Source organism: Ochotona curzoniae, unplaced genomic scaffold (genome assembly GCF_017591425.1).
Source record: "Ochotona curzoniae isolate NIBS_2020 unplaced genomic scaffold, NIBS_Ocur_1.0 contig_1014, whole genome shotgun sequence".
Classification (NCBI taxonomy): domain Eukaryota; kingdom Metazoa; phylum Chordata; class Mammalia; order Lagomorpha; family Ochotonidae; genus Ochotona; species Ochotona curzoniae.
Window position 1 is genome coordinate 33,613,149 of NW_024464920.1, and position 23,559 is coordinate 33,636,707.

Here is a 23,559-nt window from a genome sequence, read left to right on the forward strand (position 1 = left end):
AGCCAGCAGCGTCAACCTTAGTTTTCCTATCCCAGATGGGTTGCAGAGACCCAACTATTTGAGCTGTCACCTGTTGCCTTCCAGGGTATACCTTAGCAGGAAGTTGGAATCAGGAGCATAGCTGGAACTTGAATCTAGCCACTCTAGTATTGGATGTGGGTGTCCCAGCAGCATCTCAGCAGGTGCTCCAAACACCCTTTTGTTTTCAGGCTACTGGGAGGATCGTATTAACAAAAAATGTCTTTTCATCACTTCTATGCAAAGTCCAAGAAAACAGAAAAGAAAATGCTTGCTTCTGTGTAAAAATGGAAAGTATCTGCTTATTAGTGAGTTAAGCATATATTGAGTAGTGGTTCCTTCATGTTTAAGAGTAGTTAAATAAGAGATGACTTTTATGATATTACTTACTGTAATTTTTGGAAAATAATAAATGTAATGCATGGATTAACATTGATTTGTGTGTTAGGAACTGCTTGTATAGACTTCTCAACTGTAGAGACTTTTAATAGAAACTGTCCATATGTGGCCTGATCCTGTCCCCAGAAGCACTCTTGCAATTATGAGTTCACATCAGGAAGTGAATTTATGCAAACAGTACCTACTTTTTGAGTGAGCCCACACTAAATGCTTTGTAGGTGTCATGCTGTTTTTCTGTACATGGGACATGAACTTGAGTGAGGACTAGTTTCTGCTCCCTGTGCAGCTTTAGGAGGAAATGCTGCTGTCAGGGTGGGGAGAGGTGGGCGGGAGAGTATTGAACGCTGGGCTGGACAGGGCTAGTGAGGGAGATAAAGAATGTGAAGGGTAGCATGTTACAAGTGTAAAAGTGTGTGGGTGAAGTATGAGAGGAACAAAATCTGTCACAAATGCCTGTCTTGACCTCTTGTTCTTTACCTGGGTTTGTTTTTAACCCTTTCTGTTGAAAAGCTTTTCATTTTTAGCCATGTTGAATGATTAACCTTGGGAAGGGCATTGTAAACACAAGCTCAATTTATGTTTGTCTTTGGGCCTCTCAGTTTCCAAGGAAATGAATGATGAGAGTATACAACCAGTGCATTGATTTTGTCACAGTTAACCATAACAAGCGTGTTGCTTCCAGAGCCATTTCTATGAATAGATTAACATTGAGTAAACAATGAAAATTCTTGAGCTTATATATTTCTCAGTTTCTATTTCAAGGCATAAGCTTAATTCTTTTTTTTTTTTCCTTTGGCTCTAGAAGCCAGAGATAAAATTGATTTCATCAAACTGCTGAGGTGGAAGGAAACAATGTCATTTAAGCATCTTTATCTCAAAACATGTCCAAAATAGAGCGCATTATTTTGCACATGTGTTTGCTCCTTCCTCCCCACCCATTTTTCTTGCCTTGATTGTTACACCTGTGGATTGGTGCCTTGCCAGCTTGCTTCCTTCAGGTCTGTTCTCTGTATTTGCTGTCAGAGTGAGTCATGGAAAGCACAAATGTGAAGAGAATAATATTAGCAGATATTTGAGTATTTACAAGAGATCTAGTATTCTGCAAATCTGTAATATATAGCAAATCTTTCCATTTTCACCGTAGTACAATGTCAGAGCTATTTTTACCTTTATTTTGCAGACAAGAACTTGCAGTAGGCATCACTTATAGAATTTTTTTTAACCCCAGGCATTCTGATCTGGGAAGGCTGGCCGCTAATATCTCATCCTTTTCTCTATAAAGTAAAAACATCCAATCTGCACATAAAATGAAGTTTTACTGTACTTGCCAAGGAGGAAGAAAAAACTCCATCAGGACAAAACCAGGAGAACAGAACTCTACCTGGGTCTCTCCTGTGGGTAGTAGGGGCTTAAGCACTTGAGCCATTGTCTCCTCCCTCCTTGTGTGTGTCAGGATATTAATATTTTTCATTTCCTTAAATCTTCTTTCTAAAAAACTTATAACATGTTTGAGAGTATGTTTTTAATCACATTGCCAGCTCCTTGCAGGAAAGGAAAAAAGATTTAGTGTGATTATATCAGGTTCTCTAAACACATGCTGTCTCTAAAAATCAGACAACATAAATATGCCGTGTACTAGGCTGGGGATAAGATTTAAGTTTCAAAATTACACAGATGTTTAAACCCCAAAATCTTGAGTTAATGGTATCAACAGGGTGACAATTTAATGCAGTCCTGATGTTTAATAGGTGAGGTTAGCAGTTCACAGGGGGGAGTTGGTTATAAAAACCGGCATGGGGCCCAGCCTCTTCCTGCTTCTTGGTCTGCTGTGCAACCCCCTGCCTGCCTGTTTTCCAATGTTCACCATCACCATCTCTATCAGGGGTCAATGCACTGTGGCTGCCCATGTTGGACCTGACAAAACTGTTAGCTCAGTATATCTTTATCTTTATAAAGTTAATTTTCTCAGATATTTCATTGTAGTGATGAATAGCTGACTAATGCATACTGTTAATTGGTTGCAATATGCATTTAGGGAGCCAAACTGAATCGTACTTGTTTTGTTGAGGTATTTCTTTACCAAAGACAATTCTTAGAATTTGTCTTTGAATGTTGAGGACAGGGACCCCTGAGAATATTCTTGTTAACATACAACTAATGGAACTGGAGAGCCAGCTTTGTGAGAGGGTGCCTTCTGCTTAGATATATTGTGCCTGGCTGTTTCCTTGCTATCACTAACTTGAAAATGTTAACACTTCTAAACAGGGACTGTGCATTTTTATTTTGTACTGGGCTGCTCAAATTATGTCACTAGTCATGGGCTGGCATCTTGATCAACTCTCTGTGGCAGGTGATTATTTAGTCATGGAGAAGCAAAGTGGGCTGGTAACCATGTTGCACTCTGGGGATGAAAGCTGAGATCCTGGCTTACTAAACAGTGGAATATTTAATTCTCCAAGTATTTAATTATTCTACAAGATCACCCTGGATCTGATTTAAGATATACTAATTGAAGAATACTGGTCTCTATAAGAGGAAAGAAGTGACAGGCATTGATACATATTTTTGGGTCTTATATCTATTTTCTTTTTTTGCTTTGTCTGATATTTTGTTTTAGGTCAGCTTAACAGTTCAGTTTTTATAATAAACATCAGAGCAATTAAATAGGAAATAGCATTTCCTTTGAACAGAAATCAATACCTACTATTTCCACTTTGATGCAAAGATTATATTTTGGTTATCTTTAGTAAATGTGGAATGCATTTTGTAATTTTAGCATTTTTTTTGGTGGTGGGTTACTAGCATGCTAAATATTCTCTACAGTGTCAGATGAACTAGTACATTTCAATGATGTTCTCAACAGCGTTGACTTAAGTTCCTTCCGTGAAACTAGTACCTGCCTACCTTTCTAAAATTCCTTAGAAAGCTTATTTAGAAACTTCATATACCTTTGGTTATCTTCATCTTATTCATCTGCACTTGCTTTTGACAAGCAGATATGTAATCTTGATCACATCTTTGATCACTGAGCTTTATATCATTACCCTGCAATCTTTGAAATTCTCTGCTGAATTCTTCAGCTCCTGTCTGTGGCATTAAAGGGGCAGAGATTCCAATTTATGTTGCAGTTTCTTTGAAACCGCCTGCCTCGATTTATTATTACTCATTTATCCTAGTCCTAGATACTTTCTATTTTAAAATTTTCAAATTTCATTGACTGTTGAGTTTAAATTTTGGGTTAACCAGGAGAAAATTCTGGTGCTTCCACAACATTCCATTTTACAGAGATGCTACTCTGCTGCCTCAAACCCAGCAGAGGGAGCCCTAGTTCATAAACGAATCTCCGGAGCTGTTTTGATGACTCAGAATGAGTAGTTTATTCCTGAAGATGGGTTTTATCTTTTATTTATTTATTTATTCATTTTTGTGGGTCAGGAGAAATCAGAATATGTGGTGATTGTGTGTGTGACAGTAAAGAAAGAAGCAAGTTGGGAGATTGAAATTTTAAGATATATTTGAAATGTGAAAGATACATTACAATTTCAAAAGGAAGATAACAAAATTGATGGAGAGAAGCATTTGGTGTTCAGGTTTTGAGAAGGTGCTTTAATGTTAATGCATAAACCACTTTTTACTTTTTCTAGTTAGCTGGTTTTTCCTTTAAAATTTTTCAGATTGAATCCTTATGCATTTCCATTTCTTGTGATTTTTATACTAGAGCAATTTCTCACTGAAAGCTTTAAAATTTTTCTTCCCTAGTCCATTACTTCATGGATGTACATCAAGCATCTGATTGTATATCTCAGGTAGAAGCTCCTGGTGGTGGTGAAGTTTAGGTTAGTTTTTATCCATTAGATCAGCCAATTAGTCTACCAACTATTCAAACAGTATTTATTGAACTTTAGGTACTATATGAGGTACAGTGTGTATGTGTGTTTATGTTTGTGTGTGTGTATGTGGTGTATTTGTGTATGTGTTGTGTAGGGATGAGAATGTAAATCAGCATGACATGATCAAAACTGTTTTGCCCTCTGTGAACTTAAATACAGCTGAATATGTAAATGTGTTTCATGAAGCACAGATCATTGTACAATCAAATATGAAGCAGTGGCTTAAAGTGCCCACAAAGTGAGCATGGAGTTTGTCTTCAGAGAAGAGATATGCAGTAGATTCTTGTAGCTATTAGAGCTAGGAAGGCTTCAGGGATGGTGAAGGCTGAATGATGGCTGGTTTTATGCACGTGAATTGGAAGAGTCTTCTCTTATGGAGCTGCAATGCAGAAAAGACTGTGAAATGTACCTGCATATCACGTCATGCTATTTGGGTTTTATTTGTTTCTTTACTCCAATTTCCTGCTAATGTAAACTGTGGGAGGTAGAAGGTGATGGCTTCAGTAACTGGGTTCTTGCTGCCCTCATGGGAGACCTGGGCTGAGTTATGACTCCCAACTTTGGGTTTGGCTCAGGCCTGACAATTAGGGAAAAAGTTGGTGGGTGTGTTTCTCTCTGTGTCTCTGTGTTTCTCAAACAAACTTGTTAAATTTTTTAAAATAAAAATAAATATGATATTTATATAGGTGATAATAAAAGAAAGTCTATGAGAAAACCAGCATGGTTTATGACAAGCTATGTTGTTTGTGTGATGCACATCTCTAGAGTATAGCATTCATACCAGGTTCCTTGTGAATGGTGCTCCTTGGGCATATACAGGGCTGGAGAAAGAACTCTGGAGTTATTGGGGTTATGTAGACTATAAATGTCTGTATTTCTAGCCAAAAAAGCACTGTTGAGAGGAATCTGTAAAGAGACAGCATATTGGGTGCAAATTGGTCTGTATAATAAGATAGCCTAGATTTGCATCCAGGGCTTATCAAGCAATCACTGTGTGTCTGAGGATAAATTTATTAGCATGTTATGCTTACTTCCTTTATTTCCAGCATGGCATTACAATAATACTAATACTAATACTAATACTAATACTAATACTAATACTAATACTAATAATAATTCCTACTACATGAAGTTATAATGGTCACTGAGATAAAATGTCATCTGTATAAAATAATATGAAGAAAGAATCAAGTTGGCGGAATAGGGTAAGGACACGTTTAAATGGATGAAGAAATATTTAATCAGGATGAAGCAGAGAGGACACATTCCAGGAAATAGGAGAGGACAGAACAACAGCAGAGGGGTACCTGGAGACTGAGACACAGGAAAGCAGCGAAAACAATGGGTGGTGTGGCAGTGACTGATACTCCAACAGTATTCAGCTAACAGTGATCTGAACTCCACCAGCAACCAGGTGGGAAGGGATTTGCGTTGGGAATTTGGGAGGTGAACCCAGACAAAGAACTGTCCATCCTGCTGGTCTGTTTGATTTGACCAGGAGCAGAGACAGAGCAGCAGATCCCAGACAGGCAATGCAAGAACTGGGTGGATTTCATAGCCTAGTCAGCCTGCTAGAGCTGAGTTTGGGGGCCATTTTGTTTACAGAGGCTAAGGCAAGGGAAAGGACTGGGCATACGCTGAGCTGGGAGTAAACTCATTTCTGACTCAGTGAACTGCAGCAACATGGCATTCTACAGGTTCTACCCAAGACAGGTCTGGGTAGCCCTCAGACCTGACGTCCAGCAGATCAAGAACTCTAGTAGAGGCATGTCAGGCACTATTTTGTACACTGTGGCAAAAGTTTTAGGACTGCAGGGGACAACAGAGAACTGTGCATGTGCTGACTTTGCGAGACCTCACTGAATTCAGTGGATTGCACTTGTACTACAGGAAGATAATACTGACTGTGGCAGTTTAGAAATCTGCCCCAAGGAGATGAATCTGATAGCTATAAGTACAATGACCAAGAGAAAAAGAAGACGCAAAGGCAAAATGAATATTTTTGAAGATTCCCCTACAAAGGTGCAAAACCCTGTGACAACCTCACAGTTAACTGAGGAAGACATCGAGAAAATTGGGGGCACAGAATTCAGAAAACTCATTATAATGCTTCTGATCAACATTGAGAAGCCTATACAAGAGTTCAAAGAATTTAAGGAATATTTTACATAGGAAATAACAGCAATAAAGCAAATCAAGGCTGATATATCAGAAATTAAGAACACAGTAGAGCAAATTAAAAGTACAGTGGAGAGTCTTCAAAAATAGAATGAAGCAAGCAGAAGAGAGAATCTCAGAATTGGAAGATATTTTCTGTCATCAGGGGAAAAGAAACAAAGCTGGAAGCACAGCTGGATAAGGCCAAAGCAAGTATTCAAGAATTAAAAGATACTATTAAGAGGCCAAATATAAGAGTTATGGGAGTCCCAGAAGGTGCAGAAAGAGAAATTGGTTTTTACAAATGTATTAATGAAATAATAAGGGAAAATTTTCCAAATGTAGAGAAGGAATTGAGAAACAAGATCCAGGAGGGGCACAGAAAGCCCAATAGGCTTGATCAAAAGCAATCTTCACCACAACACATGCTCATCAAGCTCTCTTCAGTTGAACATAAGGAAAAGATACTTAAATGTGCACGTGAAAAAAAATCAATTGATGTATAAAGGTATGCCAATTAAGCTCATAGGAGATCTCTCACAGGAAATTCTACAGGCAAGAAGAGAATGGAGTGACATATTCCAGATTCTAAAAGAAAAAAATTGTCAGCCCAGGATAACATATCCAGCAAAGCTTTGTTTTGACTTTGAAAATGAAATAAAATTCTTCCACAGTAAAGAAAAGTTAAAAAAATTTGCATCTTCCAGACTTGCCCTACAAATGATACTTCAAGATGTTCCCTTGACAGAAGTAAACGCATATTTTTCAAAAGAAGAAATTCAAATGGCCAATAGACATATGAAAAAAATGTTCAAACTCTGAATATTTGTGATTGACAAACTCCATCACTCAGGTCATCATTTGTTGGGTTTACATTAGCAGGAAGTCAGAATTTGGAAGGTACTGGATATCAAGCCCATTCACTTGGAAATGGGATGCAGGTGTCATAAGAATTATCCTTTTAAAAAAAGATTTATTTATTTTATTGCAAAGTCAGATATACAGAGAGGAGGAGAGACAGAGAGGAAGATCTTTCAACTATTGATTCACTTCCCAAGCGGTCACTATGGTTGGAATTGAGCCAATTTGAAGCCAGGAGCCTGGAGCCTCCTCTGGGTCTTCCATGCGGGTGCAGGTTTCCAAGGCTTTGGGCCATCTTCAACTGCTTTTCTAGTCCACAAGCAGGGAGCTGGATGAGAAGCAGGGCTGGTGGTATTAGAACTGGCATCCATATGGGATCATGGCACATTCAAAGTGAGGACTTTAGCTATCACACCAGACCCAGAATTATCTTAACTGTTATGCAAATGCCCAAACTTGATTCACATATATATATGTATATATATGTGCTTATGTATGTATTACAGAAAGAGAGAATTTGAAATGTCTTTTGTTTTGTTTTGTTTCTCTGTACTAGTTTTATAGAAAAATCTTCACTAAACATGTTGGGAACACCTATTATCATTTTCCATGCTGGTATTTATTGAAGCATATCTGGAACTGAAATTTACCTAACAAATTTCACCACTGTTAATCTGTTCTCTAAGTTTCTTACATCATGAAATTATCAACTGGTTTCTTCCTAAACAAATTTTAAAAATGCATATTTAATGAAACCATTGAAGTTTATAATGCCAAATCCTTTTTGGTTATGCTTAGTTATTATAATGAATGATATTGCCATTTATGGATATTTTAATTATATAAATTATCATAGTTGGCCTCATTTTAGACTTAATTATGTCTTTCAGATTATACCATGAGGCAAAATTTTTTAAAAATTTATTTTTATTTCAAAGTCATATATATAGAGAGGAGGAGAGACAGAGAGCAAGATGTTCCATCCGATGATTCACTCCCCAAGTGACCGCAATGGCTGGTGCTGAGCCAATCAAGTCAGGAGCTTGGAGCTTCTTCTGGGTCTCCCACATGGGTACAGGGTTCCAAGGCTTTGGGCCATCCTTGACTGCTTTCCCAGGCCACAGGCAGGGAGCTGGATGGGAAATGGAGTCGCCGGGATTAGAAATGGCACCTATATGGTATCCTGGTGTATTCAATGCAAGGACTTTAGCTGCTAGGCCACCGTGCTGTGTCCTGAAGCAATTATTTGTTACTTATAGTATCTGACTTATTGCTTTGGCAGTGAAAAATGTTTAATAGTTATATATTAAGTGGTTCAGAAGTTAACCTTTTTATTCTTACTGACAGGCAAAGTATAATCATAATGGGCAGAAGTAAAAGCCCTTCTGTGAGTGCATATTTGGAAATCTTTTTCCTTTTTGGGGTATCATTTCTTCATTTGTGATCTATTTGTCTATAAAGTGTAAGTTAGTTCAGCCTGTTTCTATTAATATTATTTTAGATGAAGTTTACATAGTTGATCAGGGTGGGAAGGCTCTAGGATTAGGGAGAAGTGATGTGATCATTGTTTCCAAGCTTTCTATGTTTTCTTCCCATTTCTGGGGGAAAGAGGAGTTCAACTTCTTTTTAAAGAATCATTCTAACCAACTAGTTTCAAAATGTTAAAACAAATTATTATACGAAAGCAAAAAATGGAGATGGAAGTGGAGCAATGATTGTTACTGCCTTTTCTTGTTGCTTTTATGTTTTGAGTTTGAGAGTTGTGTGTGATGTGTATGTGTGGATGTCACTTTCTGTTGTGTATAATTCAGCTGATCAAAACAAATTCTTAAATATGCTTTGTTGAAGATTAATGTTTCTTTTACTTTGATAATCATTCTTGCTGTATTTGATGAAATTAACATTTTTAATTCCTGCTGTGCAAACTTTTATTTCCTTTAGGAAAGCATTATACATGTAATTAGAGTTGTGTTTAACTTTTGGAATTTAGGAATATTTTTAAATGATGGTGTGGTAGTGATTTGCTACAACTACAGATCACTGTGTGAATAGTGAGTAGTACATTAAATATCCAGGAAAATATGAAAAGATATGTACTCACGCTGCACACATAAAAACCTCCAAATCTATTGATTTTGTGTCAAAAACAAATCTTTAAATACCTAATAGAAAGTTTTGATGAATATATTTTAGATAGAAAGTAGGAAAATATTCTTAACATTTTGAGTATAAGAGACAAAATTTTTAGTATGTTAAAATTATGATTGTAATTCATCAAAGGATCCTGTAAAAAACAGAAATCCAGGCACAAACTAGGAAATATTAACAATATACATACGACTGACAAGGAAGATGTTAAGAACACAAAAGTCATCTATAAATTAGTGAGAAAACTGGCAAAATTTGTCAATGAATATTTTACAGAAGAAACTAATAACCAAGAAAAATATGAAGAGATACTGATTATGTCTACTAGTGATCAGAAAAATTCAAATAAAGACAATAATATAATGACATTTTAAAATCTTTTTTTGATTCAAAGTTTATTAACTATGAATATCAGTTGAATATAGAGAATAAAGGTCTCACTGGATGTTTTTTGCTGGTAGAACAAAAATTAGTGCAATCATTTTAGAAAATGTTGGAAATTCTAGAGAAAAATTCCATGTTCATATGTTGACCCTGGAATCTAGACATTCTACTCCTGGATGTTCAATAAAGCTCATTTACAGGGGCAGCTGTTTAGTGTAGTAGACGTATGGTAGCGTTGTTAAGAAGCCTTATGAGTGGGCAGACACCATTGGTGTCTGTGTTGTTCTTATCCTGTGTAGCAGCACTGATTCAAATCCTGGGTGCTTTGCTTCCAAAAAAGCTACTAACTGAGAGGCCTTGGGGAAAACAGTGAAAGATGGCTTGGGTGCTTGGAGTTCTGCCACCCTTGTGGCCTTTGGCTTGGCTCAGTATTTGCCAGGGCAGCCATTTGGGGGAGTGAAGATTTCTTTCTCTGCCTCTTCTGTTTTGTATCATTCTGCTTTTCAAATATATGACATGGATTAAAAAAAATAAGCCCATTGGATTGTCTACATCCATTATTGCATTGCCTGGGCTTGATATCTACCTCTGCTCCTAATTTTAGTTTCCTATTTATGAGCCAGGTTTATGCTTAGTCTGATTCCATTCACCTGAGATACAAAGAGAAAGGAAAAATGACATTATAACTCCTCTAGATACATGAATATTAATGAAATTCAATATTTTTGTCTAAGAGTACACATAAGCTACATTTTGTTGCTATTTTTTGTATTATTTATCAAGGTATTTTTGATTACATGTTGTATGGGAAACATTTTAAACTCATTTCAAGCATTTAGAAATATTTTTTAAAATGACTATCATAGACAAATGATACATAAGAATCATTTATACTCATTTTAATTATTTCTTACTTTTTTAAGGAAAAAAACTAAAGTATTATCTAAAACCTAATTTTTTTTAATGTAAAAGTATTCAAAGTTCATAAAGGTGAGACAATTGAAATGTTAAGCATCTAAATGATCTAAACACATCTGCTAGAAACATGAGAGATTTCAGTCTGAATAATTTGAGTCAGTCTGTGAAATTCCAGATCTAAAAACTTACTAAAACATATATCCTAAGATATATAATTTAAAAATCTTCAGAAAGACAAGATTGGAAATATCATAGAAAAGCAAAATTAAATCAATTTGTGAAGGACTGCAAATATATTACAGTGCTAATTTAATGAGTCCACACAAGATCCAAACAAATACAGAAAATAATAAAAAGGATTTCATCTTATATAACAACTATTAGTCTTTAGAATTTGGAAACACTATTTTATAGTGAAATCAAGATATTTATTCATCTATTTTTGTGTGCCTGAGTTTGACTCAATGATATACTGGTGACATTAAGTGACAGAAGAGTATTTTCTCAGCACACAGGAGGCTAGGAGTCCCAGATCAAGGTGTTGGCAGTGTTGGCTGCTCCTGAGGCCTCTCTCTTGGCTTGTAGATGATCGCTTTCTGTGTGTGTGATCAGTTGTGATACTGCTGTGTTCTTATAAAGACATAAATGTTATTGGATTAGGACCCCACCCTAACAGCTTCATTTAAATTTTATTACCACCTTAAAGACCTTGTTTGCCAATGTGCTGTGCATTCTGGAGCTCTTGGTATTAGGAATGCAATGCAGAATTAGGGAAGAAAGAAGCTGACATGGCATGGTGCCTTGGGCCATCACTATGACACCTACATGCCATGTGGAGCATCAGTTCGTGTTTTGGCTACTCTGCTTTAAATTTGCCTCCATGCTAATCCCCCAATGGGGGAGTGGTCTAAGTGATTTGGGTCCCTGCTACCTATATGAGAGCAAGGTGGAGTTTCTGGCTTCAGGCTTCAGCCTGTCCAGACTTGGCTATTTTGGAGTGAGCTACTGGAAGAAGAATGTCTCTCTTTCTGCTATCATGCCTTTCATGTAAATTAAATAAAATCTTAAAAGCAACAATTGATTTTAGGAGAAACACAATTCAGCCCATAACAACAGTCCTTTCTGGGATTATGTTTTCAATGACTTAGATCTCGGATGAGTGTCTGTTCTTTTCAAAACCTGGTTGTAGGTATTTGACACAGCAGTGACGCTTACTTTGATGCCTCATAATGTACATGAGAAAACAGCAAGATCACAAATTAGAGGAAAAATTTTTATGCTATTAAATTTTCAAATTCTATCATCCTCAAATCTCTGCCACTTTTCCCAAGGTCTAAAGGTTCCCGCTTTATTGTTTCAGAAAAGTAACTGCTGTTAAATCAGTCAACAAATCCCTCACTCCTAAGTCTAGAATATACTGTATGAAGTTGAGTACATGAAAGTAGCTTAATTGAAAAAGAGCATTTGTATTTAGAAGCATTTGTCATTAGAATAGTTGGTTATGAACTCATATCTGGAGCCACTGTGTTTTTCTGTACATAAGGTCTAATTTAATGCTGATGATGTTTCTCTTTCAAATATAATTACCTATACTTATTGCAGCATAGTGTCAATGTGAAACTTGGTTATACCACACTGTATAAATTTCAAAAGGGGGCTCATTAGTTGTTTTCATTAGTTCCAGTATCTGATTTAGAAGCTAATTTTTATATTAAAATGTTGTCTTCTTATGTTAGCTAATCACTTATTTTCTCTTCCTACCCTTTTCTCCTTTTCCCTTGACTCTCATTTACTTGGAAGGTTCAATTAAAGGAGGAGGTAGAATAACAAAAAGGTCAAATGACTTTATCAAGGGCATGCGTTTGGCACATTGAATAAGGCAACACTAAGGATGCTTGCATTCCATGTCAGAGTGCCTGGGCTTCAATCCTGGCTCTTCTCCCAGTCTCAGCTCCCTGCTTATGCATGCTCTGGGAGTGCTTGGTTTCCTGTCACCCATGTGAGACACCTGGATTGGGTTTTTTGGCTCGTGCCTTTGGCCTGACTCAGCCCTGCTTGTTGCAGGCATTTTCAGAGTGAACCACCAGATGAGAGATCTCTGTATCTGTTTCTCTCTTTCTGTCTTCCAAATAAATAAACAAACCAAATATGATTTTGCTGATTAAGTCAGGTAGACAGATATGGGCCAGTGACCAAGGACAAGAAAGGACATGGGGTGTCTGAGTGGACCTCATGGCAGACAGAAAGAGTGTGAGGATCAGATTCATTCTGTAGTTCCTGCATGGTGGTACAATTAAGCACCATCCATATCATAGGATCACATGCCATCTGTGAATCTAGGACTATGGGAGTGGGATTGGGAGGGAATTCATCTTTAAATCTATTGAGATGATCTTTCTATCACACACTCATAAACACAAATGCATCGAAATCAGTGTTTCTTGCCTACCTGATTTCATAGTCTGTGAATTGGGTCTGGTGCTATGCGTTCCATATATTTCGGTTTAGATACAATGACACCTGCTTACAAGTACTGAAAATGATTGAGCTGCAGCATGCTTTGACCCAAGGCTAGAGACTCACCAAATGTAAAAATCATACTGCAGCTCTTTTATATGCTGTCATAAATAGACAGCCAGCCAGTAGAGTGTAGAGCACTGGCCTCCAGCAACAGCAGGAAGAGGATCTGATACATAAACTTAGAAAATGGGGGACTGAGAGGGAGGTAGACATAGTCATTCTGCAAATGGGAAGGAAAGGCATGGCTGTTTTTACTTTTATAATATCCTGATCAGAATAAGGTTACTGATTTCTAGATTTGGAATTAAAATAAAAACAGAAAATAACCAACTTATGAGGAAAGAATGTCTTCAAGGAGATCAGTATATTGAGAAAATACCAAAAAAGAGAAAGGTGTTATATTTAATTTAGAAATTAGCTTTGGCATAAATAATCAAGATCACAGGCATTTATTTCAGTTAGCCCATATGAGATCAGTCCATTTTTAATTCACTGAGGCTTTTGAATTAGAATAAAACCCAAATAAGACCTATGACAAAAGTTACTGAATAAATGTAAAGTTCTTGAGAGAATCTCTGGGGAATCTTAGTGTTACAAATCATATCAAGACAAGTAATTTGTATAATTACAATTGTGGTGCTTTTTATAAACATGCCTGGTAAAATAAAGTAAAAGTCATCAGCTTTGGCTAGCTGCCATCTTGCGCCCACGCGTGTGTGCTTCATCTCAGCAACTCCGTTGGAGACCCCCTGAGAACCAACCCTAGTCCCCTAGACAGTCCTGTTTCTGCTTTGGCAAGATGAAAGAAACCATCATGAACCAGAAAAACTTGCCAAACTGCAGGCACAAGTGCGCATTGGTGGGAAAGGAATTGCTCGCAGAAAGAAAGTGGTGGTTCATAGGACAATAACAGCTGATAATAAAAATCTTTGATTCTAAAAGAAATGATGGGTGATGAATATCTCTGGTATTGAAGAGCTGAATAAGTTTACAGACCAAAGAACAGTGATCCACTTCAACAGCTCTAAAGTTCAGGCTTCTCTGGCAGCAAACATAGTCACTATTACAGGCCATACAGAGATAAAGCAGCTGACAGAAATGCTTCCCAACATCTTGAACTAGTTCACTGCAGATAGCCTGACTGGTTTGAGGAGGCTGGCTGCAGCTCTACCCAAACCATCTGTGGATATGAAAATCACCACTTACGCTGGAGAGGACAATGATGATAAAGTCCCAGATCTTGTGGAGAGTTTTGATGTAGTTTGCAAGAATAAGGCAAAGTAAGTGGAGTCAGGTTCCGAAGAAAGTAAAACTTGAGGAACTTATTGAGAACTGCTATTTTATATTATGACTGCTTTTAAAAATTGTTTTATCAGATTATGTGATCTGATAAAATTTAGATCTTATGTTATAAACCCAAGCCCCTTTGATAGTGCAGCTCTTTTTAGTTCCTGCTTATATTCTTTGCAGCTAATAAGCTGAAAAAGCCTGGGAATAAAGTTTGAAACAAAGATTAATGAATTTCTTTGACTAGAAAAAGCAAAACAAAACAAGAAAGAACTCATGGGCTTTGGATTCAGGTAGTTCTGATTCCAAGCCTGGCTGATTTACTAGCTCAGGGAGATTAGACATTGCATTTTATTTTTCTGTAAAGGGGAATATGAGCATAACTTCATCATGGTTATGGAAATTTAATCTTTTTACATTATAAAGATGCCTGGTAATGATATTAAGTTTTATTTTTGAAGCTCTGACCCATGATATAAAATGTTCCTGGTTGGCTTAACCAAGTATCTTCAATTATTGAGGCATTGCATCCTTTAGCAATTTAGTTCTTTTATAGTACAAACTTTTGATATATAATAAACAATTTCATATAGAAGCAAATTAAAGTATCATAAAAAGAGACCATGGAAAGACTGTGAATGAAAAATGAAGTTTTTTTTGGACATCACTCTTTATAGATTTGTAAGCAAACAGAGAAAAGAAGATAATTTAATAGGTACTAATGATAATATTATAGTAACAAATGCTGAAGTAAAGTATATTCTATTTAATACATGCTAATTTTAGTCATCTAGATTCTCACCAGAATGAAACTATAGGGACTGGCACTGCAACGTAGTGGATAAAGCTGCTGCCTACTGTGCTGGCATCTCCTGTAGGCACCAGAGCAGAGTCCTGGCTGCTCTACTTCCCATCCAGCTCAATGCTAATGTGACTGGGAAGGCAACAGAGGATGACCCAAGTGGTTAGGCCCCTGCATCCACATGGGAGAGTTGGATGAAGACCTGGCTCCTGACTTTGGATTGTCCCAGCTCTGGCTGCTCTCTGGTCATTTGGGGAGTGAGCCAACAGGTGGGAGATTTCTCTCTGTGTCTCCCTCTCTGTACCTCTACAAATAAATATGAATGAAATAGTGAGCTATGAGATAACTTAGAGATTAAAGAAGAAGCTGTTATGAATTTGCACTGCAGAAATTATGAATGTAGAAAAGGTAAGAAGTCCAGTAAAATATATAAATAAATAACTAATTTCAATTTCCTTTTTGAATGCAAATCTTAAGAAAATGAGTCTTGCAAGGTGCGAGTAAGGTCATACCAGGTAAGTCTAGGGTGTTTTAAGGAGTCTTTATTAACCAAGCTTGGTAATAGCAAGATCCACTAGAAATTAGCAAATGACAACTCCATATGGCAGTCCAGTCTGAATCGAAACTCTGGGGAGTACAAATGGTCATCACCCTGAAGTTCATCCGTTAAACTGAAGACCCATGTCCCAGCTTTCCCAGCAATATAAATTATCCTAAGAGACATGCAGAGAACAACCTGGACATACTTGCAAAGCTGCAAACATTTCCCTTTTCCTGGCTTATCTGTCCATACCCTGTTACTGCTAGACCCCACTCCTCTTGGAACTTTTGAAAGTACACAAATTGGAAATTCAAAGCATCTTAGCATTAACATCCTAACTGTCCCTCCCAAGTCACGAACAGAGGGTAAGGAATACAAAGAGGGGCCATGCTTAGGGGCTGCCTGTCTTTGGAGTTTGTCTGTGGGAAGCCAGAGCACAAGCAAGTGCTGGGGAGGCCAAGAATCCGAGTGACAGAGTGACAGAAGCACCAAAAAAGCATGCCCCTCCCTATCAAGGGCCTTAATGGAATCTTGCAGGAGGAGTAGTACTGCAACAATCCAATACTGCCCCATCTCAGGTTCCAAATAAGCATCACAGGTGGGAAGAAGGGACCACAATAGGTGTGTGTTTTGGGGAGGGAGTGGGGGCAAGTGGCTTCCCAGCTCATGACCCTAAACTAGCTGCCGACCCCACAACATAACCTTAGTTTATTTCTATAAGCTAGAATCCTGATAAACATCTAAGTCTTAGATTTGAGATCCTTAGATTCAGGTGATCAAGGTTAAAATCAAGAAAATTTAGCTTTAAACATTCTTCAGAATCAATGCATTAAAATATTCACATATTTGAGAAATGATGTGTTTGTTGTTGAGGAGAAGGGGAATATCTTTCATCTGCTGGTTCACTTCTCAAACAGCTACTGAATCCAGGAGTTCAGAACTCTGAGCAGGCCTCCCACATGGGTACAGAGGCCCAGGTACTTTCCCAGGTACAGTAATAGGAAGATGGATTTGGAAACAGAACAGCCAATATTTGAGCATACATTGCAATGTGTGTGTGTGTATGGGGGGGAGGGGTTGGGGTTGCAGGTGGCAGCTTAATTCATTATGCCATAATACCAGCCTGCATGATATTTTAAAATTTTTGAGATAGAGTCGGTTTATTTGGAAAAATAAAGTGTAAGCCAAACTTAGGCCTCTGGTAGGATTCATATGGTTTCCTCTTTAGAAATTTTTACTATTTTAAAATTTCATTATTTTGGAGAAATCATATATATTCCTATACTTTTATTATCTGATTGTGATCCATTGTCAACATTGATTAATTGTTGCAGGTGATGGAGAAAATTAGATATTCTACAGCTTTTCCTAAACTGGTGGATGATGTAAAATTTATTTTACTTTCAGTGTTTATTAATTACTTTTATTATTGAGGGTAATTAGAGAGAAGTGGAACTTAACAGCTTAATCATATGCAAGGAAATGAATGAATGAGTATTAAGAAAACAGGGTCTTCCACTGATTTTTGGACCTTTGCCAGTCAGGGGACTTATGGAATGGCAGAGAGTAAGGTAGAAAGGAGGTTCTGCTGAAGCTTAGTGGTAGATGTGATCTCTGGGAATGGAATACCCTGCTGCAGGAAAATTAGGCTCTTTTACAAATCTCTCAATTGCTGCTGTGACTTCTGACAGTGAAGCTATTTTAACTTTTAATTTGCTTAAAGGCAAACCAGGCAGCTGTCTTCACAGTAGGATATGAAGGGAGAGTGTTGGAGGAATGACTCCTCTTTTCATGTAAGTTAAAGAAAAACACACCAAGAAAAGTTTACAGTTACTGTATAAATGCTTAGCAGTGTCATCCCTGGTGTTTGTCTTATGCCTTTAGTTTGCTGGACACATCCGATTCGGGGGAGATTTTAGATCTGGGTGAGGTTTGAGTTGGGGACTCTACATAGTATTTTCATTAAACCTTTCTTCTGTTCTTTCCACTTTTGTTTTTTATCATAGTGTTTTGCTTGTCACACTGAAACATATGTAGCAAGAACTAAGACTATAGCTGTTTTTCTGGGAATGGGAACTGTGTTAACAGCCTGGTAGATGTTGTGCGTGATCTCCTAATGGCAGAAGGCTCTGGATGCTTCCTTTTGATGTTGCCCTCCAAAGGTCTCATCAGAAAGCATTACTCGCTGCATTGCCCCCTTGTGACTTCTGGTGGTTTTCTTTTATTTGACTATTGATTGGTATTACACATCCCTCTTAATGCTAACATTAGATGATGCTATATCAGAGCACTTAGTGGAAAATTACAGTATATCAGTAGCAAGTTATTAAATAGTTTGAACTATGTGTCTGGGATGCATCATCAGCCGAAGATGTGTTCCAGCTGCATAGCTGACTTGGAGTTTTGGTAAGTCGAGTAATTTAACTTATCGTTAGAAGACATTTTGTATTTTTTAGACCAAGATGCATTATTTAGATGAATTCAAAACTTCTCTTTATACTCAATATAATACATTTTTAATGGCTGATAATTGTATAGATAATCTCATACAGGGGAGCAAATTGCTTCCCTTTGCTTATCATTACAAATTTACTTCTGAACAAATTAAAAATGTAATCATCATCCTTGTCAGAAATGGGCAGGAAAACAAAGGCTCATTAAGAATTTGCTGTTCCCTGGGTGAAATAAATTATCAATAATCATTGAAGTCCATAATGTATGTGGTTTAGTGTGACATCTTAATTTGCGATGATTTAATGGCTTAGAAGTCGGTTTTGTTTTGCTTTTTGCTTTTGCTTTTCTCTTCTGGGGGCTTGCAGCAGTCATATATCCTTTGCAAATGAGTTTGTATTATGGTAATCACACCAAACCTGTTTGGAGTAAGGACTAATAAAAATCTAAAATAAGAAGCCTAATTCTTCCAGTTAAAAATAGACTTCTCTCCTTTTCTTAGAGCATTTGCTTTAGAAACCTTGTAATTGGAAGGACTTTGTTCTCTCTTTGGAAGTACATAAATAGTTTCAAAGCAGAGAGGCCTTTTGTCAGCTTTAGGACCCAGGAATGTCTTCCTTCAAAACTGCACAGCCATCTGTTTGAAATGTAAGCGTCAGGGAGTTGGCTCCCTTTTCTCCAGGTTTCTTTAAGAAGGTGGGGGGTTTCTAGACTAGGGTGAGTAAGCTTACTCTGGCAGGCAACTTGAGCCAACAACTCCTTCCTGCTATTGAACTAGGAAAAATTTGTTTCTTTTCTGAAAGAAGCCAGGTAGGTAACAAAGAAAGCCAACTCGATTATCAGGTGAATTTAGGATGAACTGTGTGTGACAAATGGTACTGTCAAAGTCCTCTTCTAGAGACTAGTTACCGTTCATCTTGAAAACATATGTAACGGTTTGTGTCTGCTCAGCTAAATAACAGCCTCTTTGAGTACTGCCTGTGATGCCCATCACATTTCAACTTAATGCTTGTTTTCAACAACAAAGACGTTTTCTTTTTTACAGAAGATTTCATTGTTGGAAGATGTTTTTAATTCCAGTTCCTCAGCAATGGTCATGGGCTGGTATAAAAAAACAACGCTTTGCCCAACTTGTGCCTTTAATTATGCACTGCTTTTCCTTCTTTAATCAGATGTTCAATGCAAGGAGAACCCTAGTGGCTAAAATCATTGAGGATTAATCAGTATTATGTAAAAAAAAAACAAGACCATTTCATTAACATTTTATTTTTGTAAGAGAATAGCATTCCAAATTCAACTGTGAAAGCTATTGTGAAACTAGGATTAGTTCAATGGCACATTTGTCACTTTTTTCTTTAATTATTACTTAATACGTTCTCTGAAACAATCTATTTTTAGGCTAATTTTATTCTATTATAGTTATCACTATTCATTTTAAATAGAACTTTCTTCCAATTATACTGTTGTAGGATCCTGCAAAATGTTAAACTTGGCATTGCTAACTCAAAGGTGACTTGTGGCATACGGATGATTTATGCCTGTGGAATTGCAGAGGTCTAAAAATAGGGCTTGATGTTACATTAGTATGTGCTGCAGTACACGGGCACAATAGAGTCAAAGGAGGATGGAGTTTCATCCCTAACTCTGTTTTCTTGCTTTCATTTTTGCATCTGAGCAACACCTGAATAATTGGAAAATGCTTGTTTGTCATTTGTGTCATTTGTGTCATTTCCTATCAGTGCGTGCTGTCCAGCCCAGCCAACTCCCAGGTGTTTATGAGGAATCATGTAGTCTGTAAATAGTCCTCCTGCGTAAGTATACTTGCTGGTTTAATTAGAAGAGATCCTTTGTGTGTCAGACTGGACAATAGCAGATCATTGCTGCCAGGTTCTGATGGGGTAAGTGTTTGGCTTTGACCCGAAGAGATCAGCTATGAATGTGTGCTGTTAGACATACAGCAAATGCTACAGATGAAAAGGAGCCTCTGTGAGCAAGGTGAAAGCTGGCAGCTCTAGAGAAGTAGTCTTTCTGAATGAACAGCAAGGAAGAGATGAGACAGTATTTGGTGTCCTTTTTTGGTTTGTGCGAGATTGCAGTGTTGAAGGGTGCTTTTCTAAAGCCTTTTTGGACATGAACTCCAATAGTTGAGAAGAAATAATATAAATAAGTTCATACAACTGCTGTGAACAGGGTTGGAGGAGCACATGGGCATGAAAGACCACAGAAAGAGATACTGAGATTGAGGATTGTACCGTCCCAAGTGTTTGTGGGAAACAGGAGCTTCTGTCCTCATTGGAGGACCAGTGGCAGATGGATAGGTAAAAAGATGACTGAGCGACTGTCTTCAGAAAGTCCCAATGTCTTTAATGAAACTTGCCTGTGCTAAAGGATTTGCTTCTCTTCTGGAAGTAACTGTGGAGCATCCTTGTAAAACCGTGGATAGCTGATACGCTTCTGACATTGTGGTTGCAGGACAGCTGCCAAAACTAGTTACCATAGAACCCTCAAGCCTGGGTCCACTTACCTGACATACAGAAAGGCTATAACTCACCACAGGTGATGAAAAAAAGTAGCTATTTATTACAAAGCACAGAGCCATGAGCCAGGCAGCTGTTTCTTAATTCCCGGGCTCCCCACAGAGCTAGCAGTAAACTAGGCTGAAGAATCCAGAATCCAGGCTGAGAGAAGCGTGTTCAGCTTGTGTCTGGGTGTTGATAAGTTGTGCGTGTGACCTTCTTTTGACTTGTTAGTGGTGCTGTGCTCTTTTAGGAATTGTTATGATGACTAGATGGGGCTATGTGGCCTTGGAGGTAGAAGGGAGGTTATATGTAAGTGATAGTTACCTTCTGCTTCAAGACCTGGAATTTACCTGCTTTGATCTGGGATTCTTCTGAACAAGTTCCTTTGGATGATACTAGTCAGCAAGTTTTTATCTATCAGTAAAGCAGATGACTTCTTAAGTCTGTTTATTAGTCTTGTAGGGGCAGCTGAAACATTCCAACAATTTGCTAAATTCCTTTTGATAAGGGACAGGCAAGGATACCTTGGGTTAAGGAAGATTGACAAGAGGCTGGGTCCTGCATTCACATTTTAGGGGTTAAGCCCCACGATGAATGAGTAGCTAACCAATCCTGAGAGTTTGCTGGAAAAGATCCCAGGGATGGCCATCTCAGCAATGATTTTACATTCCATTGTGGCTTCTGCATTGTTGAGGGGTAACAATGCAGAACATGTTATACTAGTCACCAGCTGCCAACTTAAATACACATCCAGGAGAGTAATTTTCAGGGAGTATTAACCTGATATTAATGCATGTTGATGTTTAGTTTAATCATGACCTTTAAGTTACACTTTCAGAAGAAAAATATCTTGTATTTTTACTATACGAATTGTTGAGAAGTTGAGATACTATGGCTTTTTTAAAATGGACCCAACAAAATACTTTTAAATCACCCACAACTTCTCCCTGAACCTAGGCTAGTCAACTTAAATCCAAGTAACAGCGTGGTGAATATCCCCTGAGTACTTACTTTAATCTCTGTCATATTTATATAAGTCATTGTATAAATATATACATATATATATATTAGACAAAGCACTGGAATACTGAGAAAATGAGAGAAGAAAGAAACTTGTTATGCTTTTGGAGCTAATTATGCAGCAAGCAGCAGCTTGCTCCTACTTGCTCTGCATGACAACTTGCTAACTAGGAAACTCCTACTTGTCCTCCAAGACCCATCATGGCTGTGGCCTCTGCTCCCTGTGAGTCTTTCTGCACTTTCCTTTCCCACCCTCAGTAGAGCTCATTCTTCTTTCAGCACTTATTTTTTTTTTTTTTACCTTTTGTTAACACTACTGTGCATTTTAAAATTGATCTATTTTGGTATTTTCCTCCTTCCTTTAGCTGTGAGATGCTAAACTTAGTGTTAGACAGAGAGTAAGTAGTCAATATTCAGCAAGCCTGGAGAAAATGAAAGGGTTTTCAACTTGCAGAAATGGCTCCTTCTCACTTAGTAGAACTTTGTACGCCAGATGGTGATGGTGCAAGCTCTCTGATGAGTTGCTCTCATATGAACATGTCTGCAGGGCTGCAGCTTATTAGATGCGAAGTTGTTTTAGAATCTGCTTGCATCCTTTGGTGTTTTGCCTTTAAAATGAGAGCTATGTTTGAGCTTTTGGAAGAATGAACACTTAGTCCAAGGAAACTTGAGAACCAAATATTTTGTAATATTTGCAACCACATTCAAATTTATGGTGGATGTGATTATGGATCAGGGATGCGTCAGTTCTTTACGTACATGGCTCATTTAGGAGATGGTCTGATAATTTGGGTCAAATCTGCTTCATCAAATTTCTGTGAAATGGGGGCAAAATAAAACACCCCTTGATGTCATGGTGCACCTTGCACGTTGCAGTCCACATGACCGGCATCCTCAGGGTTGAAAGGCACACATGCACAACCACATGAGCCAGATGTGTTTGCTTATGGTAATTAATGATTCATTGCATATGGAATACATAGTACAGTGCCTGGCTTTCAGGAAGCATACACTTTCATTTTTATAGTAAGTTTGCTTTTAGTATGACTGCATGGGGTAAGAACTATGATATGGGCCATAATAAATAATATTTTCATATGATGCTAACATGGGTAAAAGGATTGAAACGCACTCTATTTGGTAAATCATTGCTAAAGTCTATGTTTAGAAGTCAGAAAATTTACCAGAGATTCCAAATCAAACTAAATAAATGCATAATTATACTGCTTTTTATATATTATCAGATGATTTTTTGGTCTTTAAGATTCCTCTCTACAAATAGTACTTTACTACAAGTAAAGAAATAAACCAAGGAGCTCCTGATTTCATAATTCCAAAGACCTGACTCTGAAATTTCATTGAACTTTTGGGTTCTTCTAGAATTTGACTGACTGTTAATAAAGATGTAGTAATTTAGCTATATAGGTTTCTTGTTTCTAATCTAGAGAAAATTGAAAAAGTGAATTTGAATTACTATGTGTATATATTTGCATGTACAGATATTATTAAAAAGAGGCAGTGTTTGTGATATAACACACAGTAACAGCAAGTGTAATAATGAAAAGTTTGCCCTGGAGGGATAGCAAAAAATAGTGGGAGAGAAAAAAAAACCATGCTAATAATTATCTCTGAGACCTGAACAAT

At 37.5% G+C, this 23,559-nt stretch overlaps 1 protein-coding gene and 1 pseudogene across 1 annotated transcript in view; both read left to right on the forward strand.

Moving 5' to 3' along the window:
* The window catches only part of TAFA2 (TAFA chemokine like family member 2), a 372,060-nt gene that overhangs the window by 57,897 nt on the left and 290,604 nt on the right, over positions 1 to 23,559 (forward strand). The gene's annotated exons all lie outside the window — the stretch shown is intronic.
* Positions 8,374 to 14,663, forward strand: LOC121158089 (annotated as a pseudogene).